At 41.7% G+C, this 20,186-nt stretch overlaps 1 long non-coding RNA gene across 1 annotated transcript in view; it reads left to right on the forward strand.

The window, feature by feature from the left end:
• LOC102165168 overlaps positions 1-20,186 on the forward strand; it is a 100,753-nt gene that overhangs the window by 7,148 nt on the left and 73,419 nt on the right. Inside the window, exon 2 of the long non-coding RNA XR_002341536.1 lies at positions 5,380-5,538. This is a non-coding gene — a long non-coding RNA (uncharacterized LOC102165168). The remainder of the gene's footprint in view (positions 1-5,379; positions 5,539-20,186) is intronic.

The following is a 20,186-nucleotide window of genomic DNA, read 5'->3' on the forward strand; positions in this document are numbered from 1 at the left end:
TAGAAAAGGTATGGTACATATAAACAATGGAATATTACTCGGCCGTAGAAAATGAAGTAATGTCATTTGCAGCAACATGGGGGGGGGCAAGAAATTAGGAGTTTGGGATTAACATATTCATACTAGTATATGTAATATAGATAACTAACAAGGACCTACAGTATAGCACAGAGAACTCTACTAAATATTCTGTAATATCCTGTATGGGAAAAGAATCTGAAAAGGAATGGATACATATGTAAATGAATAACCTTACTGTATACCTGAAATTAACATGTGATACACCACCTTAACAAACTGAAGAATAAAAACAATATGATCCTCTCAACAGAGGCAGAAAAAGCCTTTGACAAAATCCAACACCCATTTCTGAAAAAAATCCTTCAGAAGGTGGCATAGTGGGAACCTACCTCAACATAATAAAGGCCATGTATCACAAACCCACAGTTAAACATCATTCTCAATGGCGAAAAGTTGAAAGAATTCCTGCTGAGATCAGGAAAAAGACAAGGATGTCCCCTCTCACCACTACTCTCCAACATAGTTTTGGAAGTCCTAGCCACAGCAATCAGAGAAATAAAAGAAATAAAAGGAATCCAAATTGGAAAGGAAGAAGGAAAACTATTGCTATTTGCAGATGACATGATACTATACCAAGAGAATCCTAAAGGCTTTACCAGAAAACTGTTAGAGCTCGTCAATGAATTTGGCAAAGTCGCAGGATACAAAATTAATACACAGAAATCAATGGTATTTCTATACACTAACAATGAAAGAGAAGAAAGAGAAATTAGGGAAGCAATCCCGTTTACCATCACATCCAAAAGAATAAAATACCTAGGAGTAAACCTACCTAAAGAGACAAAAGACCTGTACTCTGAAAACTATAAGACACTGATGAAAGAAATCAAAGATGACACAAATAGATGGAAAGACATATCATGCTCTTGGACTGGAAGAGTTAATATTATCAAAATGACTATACTACCCAAGGCAATCTACAGATTCAATGCAATCCCTATCAAATTACCAAGGACATTTTTCACAGAACTCGAACAAAATATTTTAAAGTTTGTTTGGAATTACAAAAGACCCAGAATAGCCAAAGACATCCTGAAAAAGAAAAATGGAGCTGGAGGAATCAGGCTCCCGGACTTCAGACTATACTACAAAGCAACAATCATCAAAACCACATGGTACTGACACAAAGACAGAAAGATAGATCAGTGGAACAGGATAGAAAGCCCAGAATTAAACCCATGCACTTACAGCCAACTAATCTACGACAAAGGAGGCAAGAATATACAATGAAGAAAAGACAGCCTGTTCAATAAATGGTGCTGGGAAAACTGGATGGCCACATGGAAAAAAATGAAATTAGAACACTCCCTAACACCATACACAAAGATAAACTCAAAATGGATTAAAGACCTAGATATAAGACCAGATACAATAAAACTCTTGGAGGAAAACATAGGCAAAACACTCTCTGACATAAATGACAGCAACATTTTCTCAGATCCACCTCTTAGTGTATTGACAATAAAAACAAAAATAAACAAATGGGACCTAATCAAACTTAAAAATTTCTGCGCAGCAAAGGAAACCCTAAACAAAACGACAACCCAGAGAATGGGAGAAAATCTTTGCAAGTGAATCGACTGACAAGGGATTAATCTCTAAAATTTATAAACAACTTCTGCAGCTCCATACCAAAAAAAACCAAACAACCCCATCAAAAAATGGGCAGAAGATCTAAACAGATAGTTCGCCAAAGAAGACATATGGATGGCCAAAAAACACATGAAAAGATGTTCAACATCACTCATTATTAGAGAAGTGCAAATCAAAACCACTATGAGGTTCCACCTTATATCAGCCAGAATGGCCATGGTCAAGATGTCTACAAACAATAAGTGCTGGAGAGGGTGTGGAGAAAAGGGAACCCTAGTACACCTGTTGGTGGGATTGTAAATTGGTGCAACCACTGTGGAAAACAGTATGGAGACTCCTCAGAAAACTAAAGATAGAACTACCATTTGATCCAGCAATTCCACTCCTGGGCATCTTTCCAGAGAAAACCATGACTAGCAAAGACACATTTACTCCACTGTTCATTGTGGCACTATTTTCAATAGCCAAGACATGGAAACAACCTAAATATCCATCAACAGAGGAGCAGATCAAGAATATGTAGTACATATACACAATGGAATATTACTCAGCCATTAAAAGGAGCGAAATACTGGCATTTTTAGCAACATGGATGGACCTAGAAATTATAATGCTAAGTGAAGTCAGCCATACAATGAGACACCAACATCAAATGCTTTCACTGACATGTGGAATTTTAGATGAGGACAGACTGAACTTCTCTGCAGATGCTGACTCACAGACAATGAAAAACTTACGGTCTCCAGAGGAGACAGTTTGGGGGGTGGGAAGATGTGCTTGGGCTGTGGGATGGAAATCCTGTGAAATCAGATTGTTATGATCATTATACAACTACAGATGTGATAAATTCATTTGAGTAATAAAGAAAATAAACTATACTTCAATAAAATTAAAACAAAACTGAAAAAGTATATATGGGTGTGTGTGTATATGTATAACACTTTGCTGTGCACCTGAAGCATTATAAATCAACTATACTTCAATTTTTAAAAGTGGAGCTATTGGAGTTCCAGTGTGACTCAGCTGGGGGCGGGGGGGGGCGTTTAAGTGATTGTTGCTGCATTGGTTTGGGTCACTGCTATGGTGTGGGTTTTACCCCTGGCCCAGGAAATTTGGCATGCTGTGGATGAAGCCAAAAAAAAAAGGGGGGGGGCTGTCAAAGTTATAGGGTTATGGATTACATGAGAAAACAGCTGTCACATAGTGAGTGCTCAATGAATTTCTTCCCTCTCCTTTTCCTCATGGCCCCAAGAAGATGAATTTATTTAGCGTCAATCATACCTAGAAACTCATTTGTGATATGTTTATTCTCTGGGTTCTCCAATAAGTTGCATTTGTCTATCAAAGAGCAATTTCCTTGTCCTTTGGTCTGAGGCAGATGACAATTTCCTATGAGGATTTAGCCTTGTTAGGGGTGGAGTCTTGGTCCCATTCTGGTAATTAACTGGAAATGGACATGAAACATGAGACCATTGGGTTTCATACAATTTTACTGGGCACCATTTCTGTGCCAGGTGTCTGGATCCAGGGATTTTTTCATTCAACCAGGAAGCTGACTGGCTGTGGCCTTGATGTGAGACTTGAGAACCTGACAAAGTCTTCTTATTGAGGAAGCAGGAAGCCAGGAGAGCTGGCAGGTAAACTCAAGCCAGCATCCATGACGGCTTCTTGGAGTCATCTGCCAGAATGTCCAGATGCGGAGTCCAATCAGGTCAGAAGGGACAGGGATTATACATAAAAATGTAAAAGCTGGATTATATCTGGAGAAGGTCAAGATCCAAGTGGGGAAGGTTCTAGATAAACTCAGGTAGATAACATGATCTGAATTTATGGAAAAGAAGTACATGGCATGTGAGTGCCAGGTGTTAGTTTAAACACAGAGGGTGGGGATGGGCCTCATGTGGTGTATCCAGCATTGGAAAATAGCCAGATAAAACCTGAAATTCCTTGCTCACACCAGCAAATATTGAGGTGGGGGTGTGTGGGGAGGAATCACGTTGTAATAGGAAGGATAACTAACTTGACTCCTGTGCTTCCTCCATCCACATCCTTCTTTTCCCCTGGCAAGGTCCTAGAAGGACCTTGTAGTCTAACTGGTAACCAGAAAAATTTGTTGGCTGTTGCCATTTGTCCCACTTGGAGGTTCTTAATAAAGAGCTGGTGTGCCTTCTCTCCCTTCACCAACTTCAGCCTCCTGATCCTGAGGAGAATATTCCCCTTCCCCAGTGTTAGGATTTCAAGGGGGTGCAAGTTTCCTGTGCTTAGGCTAGAGGACCTTTGAGTGTCACCACAGAGGGTCCCTCAAAAGCAGGACTATTCCGCTGACAATGAATGGCATTTCAGAACAGGACCTTGAGACATTTCTCCTTCCTATGAATGATGTTCTTGTCTATTGAGAAGTCTTCCCCATTGGTGCCTCTTTACTTATGTTCTACGGCATTCAGCCCAGGGCTCTGGAGGAAGCCCGTGTGTCCTAGTGTCCTTGCAACATTTTACTCTGGGTCTTGTGGATTTTTATGCAACCAGAACACCTTGGGCAATGGTCAACTTAGAGGTTGGAGGGAAGATTAGGCTTCCTTTTATTGGGCAAAAAATTGTAAGGCTTGGTCCATATCCTCAAGCTGTTGATATTGTCACAGACACAGATGGATGCAACATCAGCATCAGCCTTCTGGTCCATCTTGTTCCCCATCCTCTCTTTTAATTTTAGGCCCTAGTTTCGTTATCTGCATGGCTGTAGAAAATAGTTCCTTCCCTCTACCTCATTCACTCCATATGCATTAATTGAGGTGCCTACTATGTGTCAGGGAATGTCCTAGATGGTAATGACATGAGATAGGCTGCTTTCACAGAACTTGTGATTCCATAGGGGTGACTGACAGGAGAGTAAGCAATCGCTTGTATCATAAGCCCTCTTATCAGCAAAGTAGTAGATATTATAGGGCATCGTAAATGGAACACCAATTAATGAGATCAGGGAAGATTTCCTAAAAGAAGTGACAACTAAACTACGCCTACATTTGTAAGGCCTTGGTAAAGAATGAAATTTCCATGCTAGTGTCATCGACGCTTGAACATTATCTCTCACTCTAAAGGGGATAGTCGTAGTCACTGCATAAGCTGAGATTGAGCATAAATTGAAGACAAAGATGAAAAATTCTAATTAAAGAGTCATGCCTAAAATAAAAAGTTCAAAGTTTCTCTCTCCTGTCTCCCTCACCTTAGGGCTGGGTATGGTTAAATTCTTTGAATCCTGATTGACAATAATAAATAAGATGATGTTTAAAAGAGAGGGTCACCAAGAGGTGGAGAGACTTGAACCCTTGTCATACAAGGATAAGGTTGTATTTTAAAGATGATACAGTTATGGCAGAGGTATAGCCATGGAAAGCCTCACATTTTGCCTGGGACAAAATAAGACTGCTGTCTTCCTCCTACACTTTAAACACACACACACACACTCCAGATGGAATGCCCTATTTGATGACTCAGAGTCGTTAATAACATGACCACTTGTGCAGCCCCAAGATTAGACAGCCAAAAGCCAAGAGTCTGCTGTATTGAAGTGGTGCTGGGTGGGAAGCATTCTCTCCAGAGACTGGGGCAGGGTATGACTTGCCAGGAGGGTTCAGAGAATGTTTAGACTGTGACTCATGAAGGTCATAGATGAATAAATAGCTCTCTTTCTGCTGTGACTGTTGACAGGGCTGGTGACAGCTTACCTTCGCAGTTGCCAAAAAGAATCTTGACTCTGATTTTTGACAAGTTCAACTTTCCTAACCAGCCAGACCCACCAGAGGGACCACCTTGAACAAAGACCTGGCCAAATGCAAAAGGCAATGAAGCAATGGGTGATCTTTAAAGGTATGGAATCAGAAACGCAAACATCTGCTCCTAGCCAATGAAGAGTCATCACTGGGAAGGGAGGATTGGAAGGAGAAAGTTTTCTCCTTCCGGGACTGGGGGATAGTTATCTTGTGTCTTCATGTAGCTAGCTGGTTGTAGACTACCACTTTGTTAACAGTCTTAGAGGTTCATAATTCCAATGGAAGAAAAGCAGTACTCTCTTTGGAAACAACTATATAATTTAGGATATATTTGGCTACAAGTAACAAAAAATCTGACTGATAGTGGCCTAAGCCATAATGATGTTTGACTATCTCATGTAACAGAAAGACTGGAATTAAGCAGTCTAAACTGAGATCTGCAGCATAATAGTATCATCAAGATGCCAGGAAAATTTTCATCCTTCATACATGTGTAGGTCATTGATTCTTTTGGTTGCCTCACGGCTGCAAGATGGCTACAATACCCCCAGACATCACGACAGAATTCAAAGACAGAAAGGGGATAAGGTATGGAGAGGCAAAAGATCCTTTTCTTGGGATGACTACCATTATATCAATGAAGGAACAAAAATAGCTCAGAAGCCTTCCCAGCTGACTTACATTTATATCTAATTGATCAGAATAATAGCCATCAGAATTGGGTCACCTGTCCATCCTCAACTGCAAAAGAGACTGGAAACATGAAAATGTTAATCGAATAGCCATGAATGACTTGGACCTATTATGATTCAACCTCTCAGGTCTGAATACTTAACTGCCTTGAATAAAACTGATGTTCCGTTGGCAAGGAAGAAGTTTATTGGAGGCAGGGAATGGTTTCTACCATATACCCTCAGAAAGTTACTTAAGCATTACACCATGAAGGCGTATCATTAATACGAAATAAAACTGAGATAGAGGTGTGAATAAGTAGAATTTCCAGGCAGGAGGGTCTATAGGACTGTGATGGATCCCAAAGTCTGTGGGTGCTAACAAGAGATTGCAGAGAAAAACAAGTTACTTAATATGCTCTTTGTTGTACTCTTTCTCTGTGAACCTTCCCATCCCCTCTAGGCAGAGCCCAGGTCCCTCCTTCCTGCTCGTGTTGCACTTTGCACACACCTTGATTATACCCCTCACCCAACACTGAATTCAGAGCCAACAAGAATTTGTTGTGTTCCTTCTCTGTCCTAGTCCTGTGCTTCATATCTTTCTACATCCATTCTGGGGAGACCTTCCATGGCATCTCATTGTCATCATGGAAGGTAAACTCAGATGAATTTTTAACTTAGCTCACAAAGCCCTTTGTGCTCACTCCAGGGTATGTACTTCTCCAGTCTCCCTGCTGCCTTCTCTTTGAATCCTGCATTTCATTCATTCTCGGCTCGCAGAAGCTACCCCTATCTCCTCTCGACACCTTTGTACTGCTGACCTTCTGCACTGAACACTCTTCTTTCCCTTCTGTGCCTGTTCAACCTTCACTCACACTTCCGGCCTCAGCTTAGGTGTCACTTCCTGTGGAAAGCGTTTCCAGGCTCCAGGACTGGGCTAGGAAGCCTTGCCCTGTGCTCTTTCACACTCTGCCTATCTCTCTTGTAGTGTAATGCTGGATGTCCCAGCCATGGTGCTGGGTTGCATTAACTCCCTCATTGCCAATGCCGGGTGCCCTGACTGATCCATCCTCACTGAATGGCTGAGTGACAAGGTTTTTATTTTTGTCTTTTCTAGGGCTGCACCTGTGGCATATGGAGGTTCCCAGGCTAGGGGTCAAATAGGAGCTGTATGCGCTGGCCTATGCCAGTGCCACTGCAATGCAGGGTCCTAGCTGCGTCTGCAACCTATACCACAGCTCACGGCAATGATGGATCCTTGGTCCACTGAGTAAAGCCAGGGATCAAACCTGCAACCTCATGGTTCCTAGCTGGATTCGTTAAACACTGAGCCACAATGGGAACTCCAACAAGTTTTTTTTTTAATCAAACATTTTTTGATGGATCATGTGCCAGAGCCCACAGTTGTAGCTCTGGTCCAGAAGAGATCGAAGAGTGCTTATTAGGGCTGTTGTGGAGTAAACCCGGGACCAGCTGCCCTGTCATTGTGTGACCCTGGACAAAGCATGTCCTCTCTTTGGGCACCAACATTTTTCGTCTCTGAAAGAGAAAGGGAGCGAGAGAATTCATTTTCAACTTTTTTCTTTCTTTCTTTCTTTCTTTTTTTTTTTTTTAAAGGAGGAATGTCCCCTTTATTTCCTCAAAGAAATATCACACTGAAGTCTGATCTCAAAAATGTACTAAGGGCGGGGCTCTGGCTGAAACAGGGGGACACCGAGTTTTTGTTGCCATCATAACAAATTCCCACAAAGTTTGTGGCTTAAAACAACCTGAATTTACTTACAGTCCTGTGGGTTAGGAATCAGAGAGGTCTCCCTGGGTGAAAAGTTGCTGGCAGGGCTATATTCCTTTCTGGAGGCTCTAGGGGAACACAGATTCCCTTGCCTTTTCCAGCTTTGAGAAGTGGCAGCTCTGGGCTCACAGCTCTCCATCCATCCTCAGAGCTAGCAGAGCTGCCCCTCTCTGACCATCCTCCTGTCACCCCAGCTCCCCTCTGACTGAGAAACTTTCTTCACTTTCAAGGCCGTGTGCGATTAGATTGGGCCCACTTAGATAATCCTAGGTAATCTCCCCATCTCAAGGTCCTAATTTAATCACACCCATAAACTCTCTTCTGCCATGTAACACCACCTAGTCACAGGTTTGGTGCCTTAGAACCTTGGCATCATTGGAGGGCCCATTATTCTGCCTACTGGAGGTAAGAAAAGAGGAGTGGAGAGGAGGCTTTCTCTCTGGCTTTCCCTTCTTGGCAGTCCTTGCCCCTACAGTGTTCCCTGGAGCCCTAGAGCAGAGTTGAAGATCTCAACAGACTCTCGTTTCTCCAAAGAACACATATAGATGGCCAATAGGCACATGAAAAGATGCTCAACACCACTAATTATTAGAGACATGCAAATCAAAACTATAAGGAGCAGTCAGAATAGCCATTATTAAAATAATAAATGCTGGACATGGTTTAGAGAATAGGGAACTCTCCTATACTGTTGGTGGAAATTTAAGTTGGTGCAGCTACTATGGAAAGCAGTATGGATGTACTTCAGAAAACTAAATATAGAACTACCCTATGACCCAGCAATTCCACTTCTGGGCATATATCCAGAGAAAACTGTAAATAAAAAAGGTACATGCACCCCAAAGTTCATTGCAGAACTATTTATAATAGCAAAGATATGGAAACAACCTAAATGTCCATCAACAGAGGAATGGATAAATATGCAGTAGATACATATACAATGGAATATTACTCAGCCATAAAAAGCATGACCTAATGCCATTTGCAGCAACATGAATGGACCTAGAGATTATCATACTAAGTTAGTCAAAGACAAATATCATATGATACCACTTATATATGGAATCTAAAAAGTGATACAAATGAACTTATTTACAAAATAGGAACAGACTCACAGACATAGAAAACAAAGGTATGGTTACCAAAGGGGAAGGAGGGGTGGCAAGGGAAAAATTAGGAGTTTGGGATTAACAGATATACACTACTATGCATGAAATAGAAAAGCAACAAGGATTTACTGTATAGCATAGGGAACTATATCCAATATCCTATAGTTCATAATAGTGGAAAAGAATATGAAAAATAATATACATGCATGTGTATATTGTATATGTATATATATTACATATATATAAACTGAATCACTTTGCTATACACCAAAAAAAATAACAAAAACAAACTAGCACAATAGTAAATCAACTATACTTCAATAAAAAAATAAAGTATCTCAGTGGTCTCTAAGAGCTCTTCTGCCTTGAATAACTGTGACTTGGAAAGTTATAACCTCTCTGTCTCTCCATTTTCCCAACTGCAAAATGTGAATAATAAGTCCATCTACCTGATAGTGTTGTGCTGAAGTTAAATGAAACAGTCTCTGCAAAGTGCTCAGCCCGGTGCCAGCACACAGTCAAGGCACACAGACATTGCTGTTTTCATTATTAGGTGCCTAAGGTCCCTTTCCATTCCAATAACTGGCTTCATCACCCAATTCAAAACATATCTGTTGCAGATGGGATAAGAAACTAGCTTTCCTGGGTCATTTAGCCACCACACTGAAAATTTTAAAATGTTTTAGTTATTTGACCTTAAAACCAAAGCGTATTTTTGTGCCTCTGGGATTAGAGACATTTCTTCCTTTGAGCATCTGAAAAAAATAAAAGGGAACTATGGTGGGTACCAAGGAGAATGAGAAGGCTGGGAGAGAGCAGGGGTCTGCTCACACCAGAAGGCAGTGTGCAGGCCTGGTGTTTATTTAGGAACATATAAAATGGGCTGAGGCCATAGCCATGAGACAGTTCATGAAACACAAACATCAGGGAGGTTTACCAAATATCAGGCTCAAATTTTATTGCTTCTGGAAGAAGCACTATATTCCAGAGGACAATAAAAATCTGCCCTTCCAAAGGTACAAGGCCCCTCATGTCATTTTTAAAGAAACCACAGGAATGTTCGGGGGTGGGGGCATTCCTTCTCAAGGGACACATTTCTTTTCTCTTGTCTCCAAAGCCTCACAGTGGCATCTTGAGCTGGAGCCACTGGCAGTGACCTTCAGGGGACTCATCTTTTCTGATTCGGTCCCACCACTTGGAGAGTTCCACCCTAAACTCAAGTTGTGGAAAACAATTTTATTGCAAAGAGGCTAATTGCAGCTTTATATATAATAGTCCTAAATGGAAAACATCTCAAATCGTCTGTTAGGAGGAGGACTTAGCAAATTACGGCACATCCAGATAATGGTATACAAGGCAGCCAGTGCTCTGGAGGAGTTTGTATAACACAAGGAATGGCTTAGAGCATGTTAGCTGAAAAAAGAAAGATGCAGGATATACACTTGGGTATGTAATCAATCTCTGTGTTAGGAAATAGATCAAAAAAATATTTGTAGTTTTCCCATGTGTCTGAAATATGGAAAAGAGGTTCCCCCCCTTCTTATGACTATGTTTCTCTGTTTTCCTTCTTTAACAACCAAATGAATAGCATAGAGTTTAAATACCTTAGGTATGAAGCCAGATTGCCTACTGACCCGCCTCTTAACCTCTCTGAATCTCAGTTTTCTCAACTGCCATGTGTTAATAATAATCATCCCTAGTTTGCAGGACGGCTGTGAGCATGGAAGAGATAATCCAGGTGAAGGGCTTGACACAGCACTTTGTATGTAGTAAGAGCTCCAGGGAGGCCAGCTGGCGCTGCTATTTTCAGATGACAGAAGTATTTCCAACCAAACTAAAAACTGCAGAAAGAGGGAATATACGGTTTGCTCTCCTACCTTTAGTTTAGTCAAACACTTACCCCAAAGGGTAAGTGTTTCTCTTTTCTAGTCCTCAATTACCTATGATATTTTAGGAAGCACCTAAATAGTCAGCAGCTGAAAGCCTTTTGAATGAGCGTACTCAGTTCTTTGATATGGAGAAAAATCTAAGATCCAGCTTTTTATTCATCTGCCAGTCACCCCGGATCTTCTATCTTCTCTGAGTCAACTCTGTTCCTCAATACTTTTGTAAGGGGGTGGGGGGGGAACTTCTCTAGATGCTCATCTATGTATCAATTTGTATCTATGTCAATTTGGCTGCCTGTAATAGAAAGCTGAGCAGTGTAACGGAGCGTATTAGTGGTTTATTGCTGCATAGCAAAGTACCACAAACCTAGTGGTCCAAACAACATGCATTTTTTAACTCACGGTTTCTATGGTTCAAGAGTCTGGGCATGGCTTGGCTGGATCCTCTGCGCACGGTCTCATAAGGCTGCAATGAAGGTATCAACAGGGCTGCATTCTCATCTGGGAGCTTGGCGGGGGAAGAATCCACGTCCAGGCTCACTCAGGTTGTTGGCAGAATATGTTTTCTTACAGTCTTCAATCCTAGATTAAAGACCCTGACATCTTAAGTTCTGAAGGCCTCTTGCTACTCCAAAGGTCACTCATAGTTCCTAGAAGCTCCCACAGTTTGTAGAGGCTTCCTGCAGTTCCTAGAAGCCTCCTGTAGTTCCTGGCCACTTGAGCTTTTCCAATATGGCTGTTAACTTAATTAATCAGCAAGGAGCGTCTCTAGAGCACATCCGTTAACAAGGCGAAGCCTTATATAACCTGATGTAATCATGGCGAGATGCCCATCATCTTTGCTGTATTCTATTGGTTAGAAGTAAGTCATGGGTCCCACCCACATTCAAGTTGGGTAGACGGGAACCCCAGGGCCACTCTAAAGTCTGTCACCACCACCAGGAAGGGGGCTTATTTTTTTCTTGGTAACAAGAAGCATGACACAGGGAGATGGAGTTGAGGGAGCATCATGACTTTGCCATCCATGTCCTTCTTCCTAATTTTACCATCGTTTATTCTTTTGATCATAAAACAGGTGCTGTTCCTTTAAGCTTTGCATCTCATGCAAAGAAGGAAGCACAGAAAAAAAACAAGACACATGCTCACTAAATATGTCTTTATCAGCAAAATAATAGAGTCCCAGCAGCCCCATCCCCACGCTTGAGCATTGCCTCTCATTGACCTCATCCTATCACCTGGCTTTTTCTATTGCTCAGGTCATTGGAAAATAGATATATTTTAATAAACAATATCCATAGGACCCCAAAGAAAAAGTAATACCTGCCATAAACATTTTCAACACATGGGACATGGGTTAAAGTTCCAGTGAGTGCCAGAGTATGAGTAAAGTTACAAAGCCTGCAGGAGAAAATTGATGAAAAACCCTTTGCACAGTGCCTGGCATATAACAGCATCTCGATCAATGTTGCCTCTTTTTTCCCTTCTCCTTCTTGTTTTCTGTGTTGCCCCCACCTCTGGGTTTGACCTTCAGAGCTAGGCACCCTGACGTACAAGCCAGTCTGCATTTGGAAAGTTGACGAGGAAAGTTGACGAGGAAAGAATGTAATAGCCATAGCTGGAGCCCTGCCAGGAGACCAGCAACTGCAACGCCCTTATTTGCTCCGGAGAGGAGCAGCTTGGAAACTTTTTATGAGATTCCAGAAGCAGCAAGGTCATCAGTTTTATAGCCATCCCGCTTCGTTTGTAAATACAGCCTTCGAATGAGAGTGATTGGGCTCCTTGACAAGAACAAGGCTGATACTGGCTTCTTTGGAACAGGGGACAATAAAGATATTATGTTCCCCTCGACTGAGAGGCCTGCTGAGTAACCTGAGACTCTCAACAAACAACAACAGCTCCATGGTGCCTTCAGAGAACTTGATTTCACAGTCAAGCCCTCGTGTGGGTCTGAGGCAGGTGATCTGATTTGTCAGGTCACAGGCGTGGCAACATGTGTTTACTATCATGCTCATTTTCCAGCCAGCTGCAAGCGTCTGGAGGAAAGCTTGTGGTCGGCGTGTTGGCTGTGATCAAGTCAAGGCTGAGGAGGAGGGCTGTGTCCTAGGCAGCCTCCGTGTGTTCCTGTCAATAGAAACCAGCTCCTCCAGGGGCACCTGGGCCTCTTTCTCTAATTGCTCACTGGACCATGGCTTTGACTGCAGCTGAATATTTACTAGGCAGGGCCCAGGAAACATGCTCCATCTGGCCAGTTGCCAGGGCAGGCTCTGATTGCAGCTGGCCATGGGGACAGGGTCACCCTCTCTTTGGGTTTCTTTTCTTTGGGCCATGAGGCTCGGAGGCAGAGACAACATGTGTGTGTCTGTTTGCGAGGATGGAGGGAAGGTATGGCCAGTGGAGGCAGGAAGGTGCAGAGATATTTTTCATGAATGGATGAAATTCTCCTTTATGGGCACAATTCCTCACACTTAATACATGTTTAATGAATATTTATTGATTGCCCATTTGTTTTATTTATTTCTCTCTTTTTTTTTTTTTAGGGCCACACCTGCAGCTTATGGAAGTTTCCAGACTAGGAGTTGAATTGGAGCTGCAGCTGCTGGCTGACACCACAGCCACAGCAACGTGGGATCTGAGCTGCATCTGTGACATCTGCTGCAGCTTGCGGTAATTCTGAATCCTTAACCCACTGAGTGAGACCAGGAACCCGAATGCTCATGTATACTAGTTGGGTTCTTAACCCACTGAGCCACAAAGGGAACTCCTTTTTTTTTTTTTTTTTTTTTTTGTCTTTTTGCCATTTCTTGGGCCGCTCCGCGGCATACGGAGGTTCCCAGGCTAGGGGTCTAATCGGAGATGTAGCTGCCAGCCTATGCCAGAGTCACAGCAACGCGGGGTCTGAGCCGCATCTTTGACCTACACCACAGCTCACGGCAATGCCGGATCCTTAACCCACTGAGCAAGGGCAGGGATCAAACCTGCAACCTCATGGTTCCTAGTTGGATTCGTTAACCACTGCACCACGATGGGAACTCTGGGAACTCCTTTTTTTAAAATAAATTTTATTGGAGTGTAATTGACTTAGAAAGTTGTGTTAGTTTCAAGTATACAGCAAAGTAAATCAGTTATACATATCTTTTTTCTCAGATTGTTTCCCCATATAGGTTATACACAGTATTGAGTAGATAACCCTGTGCTATACAGTAGGTCCTTGTTACCTATCTATTGCATATATAGTAGTATGTATATGGCAATCCCAGCCCCCCTAATTTATCCCTCCTGCCCCATATTTCCCCGTTGGTAACCATGAATGTGGTTTCAAACTCTTTGAGTCTGTTTCTGTTTTATAAGTTCTTTTGTATCACTTTTTGTTAGAGTCTACATATTAGTGATCTCATATGATATTTGTCTTTCTCTGTCTGACTTATTCACTTAGTGTGATAATTTCTAGGTCCATCTGTGTTGCTGCAAATGGAGTTATTTCATGCTTTTTATGGCTGAATAATATTCCATTGTGTATATGTACCACATCTTCCTTATCCATTCCTCTGTTGATAGATATCCAGGTTGCTTCCATGTCTTGGCTATTATAAATACTGCTACAATGAACATTTGGGGGCATGTGTCTTTTCAAATTATGGTTTTCTACAGATAGATAGATGCCCAGGAGTGGGATTGTTGGATCAAATCATATGATAATTCTATAGTGAATGCCTATTTGTGGAAGAAATGAGTGATTTTCATCATTTAACTAGTGTTTATTGCATGTCTGTTATTTGCCAGAGCCTAAAGTTTGATGGCACAATGCAAAACTCAACAGACAAGATCTGAACTCTCCTAGAATTTGAATTTTGATGACAGGACAAAGGCAATAACAAATAAGTGAGCAAGATATTTAGAGTGATAATGCCCTATGGAAATGAAAACAGGATGAAGAGGAGTTGAGGGTTATTTTATACAGGGAGCCCTTCACTCCTAAGGAGATATTTGAGCTGAGACCTGAATGATGAGAAGGCACCAGTCATGAAATATCTGGGAATGTGTGTTCCTGGTAAGATGGAACACATTTCTGGGTGGTGGAAGGAAAACTGACCATAGGAGAGTGAGGAAAACAGTGTAAGGAGACAGAATAAGAGGTGGTGTGGAAAACAAGGTGTTAGATGGGAAGTCTGTCTATATTCAGAATAGGTGGCTTTCCAACCTTACCCAGGCACTCCTGGCAGCCAAGCATCTGTCCCCAAGGCAGGCAAATTGAAGTGGTGTTCTCTGAAGACATTGGATGGCCCTAAAGAAATGACTGCCCTGTTGAGGAATTTAGGGGATTCCCCCACTGTGATGGTATCATCCTGACTGATCACCCTAGAGGAATCCTGCTGGTTGGATCCAGACTCACCAGAGTACTCAAAGCAGCTATTGACTGCCTTTGCTGTAAATATGAACAATGAGGCTTTACTCAATGTGTGAACAGTACTTGCAACATAAATGAATGAATACTATTCCACATTAAATTTCTGGCCTATGAAAGTCTTGCTTAAAGACTGTCAGAGTTGGGGGGGGGGTGGTTTCTTAGGAGCTGGAGAGGTCATTTGACTGTGAGCCGCATAGAGCCTGAAAGCTTTTAAAGTTACGTTTTTTTTTCCCCCAAGCTAGGGTCTGAATTTGAGCCACATCCGCAATTTACACCACAGCTCACAGCAACACCAGATCCCTGACCTACTGAGAAAGGCCAGGGATCGAACCCATATCCTCATGTTTGAGTTCGTTTCTGCTGCACCACAACAGGAACTCCGAAGTTAGGGATTTTTTTTTCTTTAACATTATCTAGAAATGCACAGGATTGAAAGAGGAAGATGCTCAGTATATGTCTTTAAACTTTTGTTTCATTACTGAACTATAATGCCTGAAATAGTGTATGCATTAATATATGACATAAATCGGAGTTCCCGTCGTGGCGCAGTGGTTAACGAATCCGACTAGGAACCATGAGGTTGCGGGTTCGATCCCTGCCCTTGCTCAGTGGGTTAACGATCCGGCGTTGCCGTGAGCTGTGGTGTAGGTTGCAGACGCGGCTCGGATCCCGCGTTGCTGTGGCTCTGGCGTAGGCCGATGGCTACAGCTCCGATTGGACCCCTAGCCTGGGAATCTCCATATGCCGCGGAAGCGGCCCAATAAATAGCAAAAAGACAGAAAAAAAAAAGAATATTATAAAAAAAATATATATGACATAAATCCTGAAATTAACCCTTTTTTTTTTTTTTTTTTGGCTGTGCCTGTGGCATGTGGAAGTTCCCTGGGCCAGGGATCAAACTTATGACACAGCAGCAACCCGAGCCACTGCACTGACAACTCCGAATCCTTAAGCCGCTATGCCACAAGGGAACTCCTGCAATTAACCTTCAAATAGCATAATTATAGTGCATTGTACTTTTAAGCACTAAAAGTGTAACTTTATTAATATAGACAAAATGTAATTTTAATAAATATTTTAACATTTTAAAAAATTGTTATGAGCCCTGAGAAATGGAAATGGCCTAGACACCTGAATTGTCTGAATTGGAGTTTGAATCTACCCCAAAGCATCATTATACATTTTCTGCAGTTTCTTGGATGGCTCTCTTTCCACTTGCACTGAATTTCACTAGTTTCCCATTCAGAGGAAGTCCTTTCATCTGTGAACATGGGGAATCCTCATGTTGGACAGAGATAATAATGTGGACAACATTATCAGCCTACTGGAGGGAGAGCATCGGCCATCCTCTGTATTCTCTTGGGGCACTTTCTACATGGTAAGAGTAGTCCTGGGTAATAAAGACATGGAATAAAAACTGTATGAAATTGTAGGAAGTGAGAAATCTAGGAGGGTCAGAAAGGTGAAGGGTGGAAGGCTATTGCATGCCAAGAGAAGCCCTGACCTTTTCCTGAAACTCAATGCCAGCTATATGCTGAAAGCCTTCTGTAAAGACTTCCAAATGGACTTCTGCTGGCTTCCCCATCATTACTGCCAGTCAGTTAAAATCCTACCCATTTGTCAAGGTCCATCTAAATGTTCCATTTTCTTTAAAGCTCTCTTTGAATGCCCAGCTGGAAATAATCACCCTTTTCTCCATGTTCTCATGGTGCCCCGAATTCATTTTTTTCAATCTTTCTTTCTCTTTCTCCCCCAGCTCTGGTGGGCACTAATAGTTGTACCGTGCTTTATAATTCACAGAATGACTTTCATGTGCATTTTCTTATTTAGTTCTCAGCAACTCTATGATACTAAGCATAGGGACACTGAGGCCCAGAGATTTGAGGCTTTTGGTAGACTGGCATTATAAATTATGCCTGCAAGTCAGACAAAATCATCTGAGATATCTAACATGCAGTAGCCAAAGAATGCAGGGTTCTGTTAAGAGCTGGACAGAGAAGTCATTCACATAGCTTCAGATTCTATTACATTAAAATGTCTATAACATAAGATGGAAGAGATCTGAAGAGATCTCAGGAGCCAAAGAACACATGTCCTCTAATCAAGAGATCAGGCTGAGCTAGAGTTTCTGAGGTTGTGAGTAGACATTTGTGAGGCAGGATCAGAAGTTGAGTATACCTTGAGGTGTGACCATGGTGTTTTCGAAGTTGCAGGCTCATTGACATAACCTTTAAAAATAGAGTTCAGGATATCATATCAAAGATCGTGGTTTACCAGGATCTCTGATCACAAGCAATCCCAAGAATGCTGAGAGGGCAGCTCCCCTACTTCTTGGGATGATTTAATAGTTTTCTTAGTTTTTTTGTGGAAAGCACCACCCAGGGAGCCCATCTCATGTCCAGCCAAATAGCTGGAGGCAATTTCAGTTAGCAGGAGTATGATGGTCTTCCTTACTGGGCATGCATCTTTCATTGCCTGGAAGTTTGAGAATATATATAAACATGTTTCAATTAATCAAAACTATGGTCTAAATGTTTGTGTATTAAGAAAGAGTCAGGCCATATTTGGCATTCTTATACCTGTAATGTTTAAGAAAATTTGGCCTATTGAATACCCAATATTCTGTGATAATCTATAATGGAAAAAGAATCTGAAAAAGAAAGGATATCTCCCTATCCATCCATGTATCTATCTATCTATCTATCTATCTATCTATCTATCTATCTATCTATCTATCTATCTCTGAATCACTTTGTTCTGCAGTAGAAATTATCACGTTGTCAATCAACTATACTTCAATAAAGCTTTTGGGAGTTCCTGCTGTGGTGCAGTGGGTTAAGACTCCGAATGCAGTGGTTTAGGTTGCTTCGGAGGCACAGGTTCAATCCCCAGCCCAGCACAGTGGGTTAAAAGATCTTATGACACAGCTGTGGCATAAATCACAACAGTGGCTGGGATTCAATCCCTGGCCCAGGAACTCCCATGTGGCTTGGGGACATAAAAATTAAAAAAAAAAAAAAAAAAAGAAGAGGAAAAGAAGACAAAAAAGACAAAAAGTAATATTATTTCAGCTCTAATTTAAAATGAATAACTGAAAAATTATTGAGACACATCTTTAAATGGAAATTCATGTGAATCACATTTATAAGCATAATTTATTAGATTACCTATTTGGGAATATTTGTTGATCAACTGATATGCTTAAGATGAAAAACTGAATTTGTAAATGTAGCTTAAATTACTTGAAGGAATTCCATCACCTAACTTTACAAAGGTAAGCAAGCATTGATGAAAATCTCTTTAAAAGTGACTAAAAGGGGGATACTTAAAATTTGCTCGGCTTATAAATAGGAATAAAAAAGATCTGATACATAAAACCCAAGGAGAAAAAATATTTTAAAAATGTGTAACTTTAGTAAATTGACCATTAAGTTGAAAATCCAAGATAAACTTCTCAGTAGTCTTTTTAGTACACAGAACTCACTCTTAGGCATCAATATAATTTAGATTCACAGAGGTGACCTGTCCAAGGTCATAGCTAGTAAGTGGCACAGCTACAACTTCAACTCAGAGTCTAGATCCTGTATCTTTTGGTTGAACTCTGCCGTGCTTCGTGGTGGCTGCATTTTAAGTACTTTATGATAGCCCCTGCAATATTTTGCCTTGGATTTGGGTTATTTATCTGTGTCTTATTTTGACTACTCGCTTCTCCCAGGGTGCCAACACAGGGTCAGGCATGGGATGGAGGTGGGGGAACTTAATAAATGTATTGGATTCAAATGATTGGAGGCCATAAACAGCCTCTGAGAAAGGGTGGCTGGCTTAGGAGATGCATTTATGATGTCATCTCTCTGTGAGACTGTTTAACTCTATGAGGGTCTGAGTCTACAGCCCTGGACTCCAGGGGCCCAAGCTCTGATGGAGTGGATATGAACTAGCTCTATGCTGCCTGTGTTCTTTTAAGATAAATTCCATGGCTATCCTTCAGTGTCTTCCCACTGCTCAGGATAAAGACCAAAATCCTTTCTATGCTTCATGAGACAGTATGGTGCAGCCCAGGCCCGCCCTTCTAGACTTTTGCCCCACCTGCTCTGAGTACACGACCTTCATTTAGTTCCCTGGATACCAAGATCTTCCCCAGAGGAGGTCAGGTTTCTACACTGAACACTTAGAGCTTTCTGAACCTCTTCTTCACAGCACTTCCTAGAGATGGTAATTGTACATTTTTGTTTGCCTCTTTCCCCCGCCATTATGCCTGATGCACAGTAGAGGCTGAGTAAACGTAGGCACTTATTATTATTTTTAGTGTAAGCATTTAATAAGTGTCTGGGGGGGTGAATGAACGAATACAAAAGGATCGACTTTATGGTGATCATTTATACTGGCCTGATCTCCACTCAGCCAGGAAGGATTTTAGATGAAATCTTATCAGACAGATAGGGGACATGATGTCTGAGATTCCTTCCAGGCCAGTGAGCCTTTTGCTCCAGGAACGCTGTTTGTCACTTTGCTTTAGCCATTGCTTTTATCATTCTCATGGGGAACTGAATGTTTGTGTGTGTGTGTGTGTGTGTGTGTGTGTGTGTGTGTGTGTGTGTGACAGAGATAAAGAGAGACAGAGAAATAAAGAGACAGAGACGTGTGTGACAGAGAGACAAAGAGAGATGAGGGAGCAAAAGAGATTGCACTGGCACAAAAGCAGTGTGCCAGAAATGGCCCAGAAAGATCCCTGCAAACAACCACGGGCCCCCTTCTTGCCTCATTCAACCAAGTGAGATCTCACTTGGCAGGGAGTAGGCCCGCTTAAAAGTATTAGGTCCCTAACCATCAATGAATTTTGTATTTCTGAATAATAGGTTTATGATTAAACTCCTGTAACAGA

This window comes from Sus scrofa, chromosome 2 (assembly GCF_000003025.6).
Source record: "Sus scrofa isolate TJ Tabasco breed Duroc chromosome 2, Sscrofa11.1, whole genome shotgun sequence".
In the NCBI taxonomy this organism is placed as follows: domain Eukaryota; kingdom Metazoa; phylum Chordata; class Mammalia; order Artiodactyla; family Suidae; genus Sus; species Sus scrofa.